This window comes from Suricata suricatta, chromosome 11 (assembly GCF_006229205.1).
Source record: "Suricata suricatta isolate VVHF042 chromosome 11, meerkat_22Aug2017_6uvM2_HiC, whole genome shotgun sequence".
Classification (NCBI taxonomy): Eukaryota; Metazoa; Chordata; class Mammalia; order Carnivora; family Herpestidae; genus Suricata; species Suricata suricatta.
The window spans coordinates 8,920,973-8,922,171 of NC_043710.1; positions in this window are offsets into that span (position 1 = coordinate 8,920,973).

Sequence of the window (1,199 nt, forward strand, 5' to 3'; positions counted from 1 at the left end):
CAGCTCAGCTGTCACTTTCCTTGGGAAGCCTACCCTGACCTATCCCAGACTCGCTAAGGCACCCCTTATCTACACGCTCCCAGCGGTCTTCTGCTTTTTCTTTTTTGTAGCCCTAGCCCCACTAAAATTTTCTTCTTGAAAGTAACATATGCTTGTTTCATTTTGAAAGAAGTATAGCAAAACCCAAGAAAGAGAAATCACAGTGATTCCATCAGCAACTTTTTTGACATTTTAGGAGACCTCCTTCCCTTTTTTAAGGTAGGGAAGCTCGGCGTCCAGTTTCACGTTTGTGAGCACCCTGAAAAGGGTCTTGGACAGGTCTCCCACTCGTGGTGAAGGAAGCTGGTTAAGAACACTGAACCTCGAAGCCAGCGGACTGGGAGACTGGAGGACAGGAGCCCGGGCCTCGCTCCAATCCTGCCACCCTCAAATCCACACTTCCTCTTGGCTGGGACACAGCTGCAAGCCACACCCAGAGCCCCTGCCCTTCCAGGGTTCCTTGCACCTGTCACGCATGTCCTGTCGTACATTCAGCCCCACTGGCTTCTCTTCAAGGGTAACCCAGGAGGGGTCTCCCGAAACTGGGGCCCATCCAAAATGCCATCTCAAAATGGCCCCGTGTCTTCGTCTCCAGATCCAAATGGCTTCTCCTTTCTTTGCCCCGTCCTCTCGGATTTTCTCCGAAGCCCAGGCTGCTCACCCCCAGGACTCCCTCCGGGAAAGCGGCCCGCCCAGCCTTTGTCGTGTAAGCCACACCAGGGGCCATATTTGCTTTCGGCAAACGGGGTCGCCGGAGTTGGAAGGGTGGGGGACAACCAGGGACGGGCCCGAGGCCTGCATTATACTCCCACCGAAAGGAAGAGAAGGCGAGCCCTGCCCCAGCCCCATCTCTGACTCTCGCGGTCTCCCAGGGCCCGTGTGTCCAGTTTCCCAGTTTGCACGACGAGGAAATCACCTCGGGTGTGGTGAACTGCGGCCCTACCGCTCGGATTTTTAACATGCCCTTGGCCAAGAGTCTCGGGGAGCCCGCCCGGGGCCTCGGGAATCGCCCCGACGGGAGGGCCAGCGGCGCCTTCCATCGGTTCCGAGACGCCCCGCTCCGAGCCCTTCCGCACGTCTTCCCCTCAACAGCCCCAAATGCGCGGCCCCGCGCAAGGACGCCACCGCCCCACGCGCGCGGCCGGGCACGCGCGGCCTCC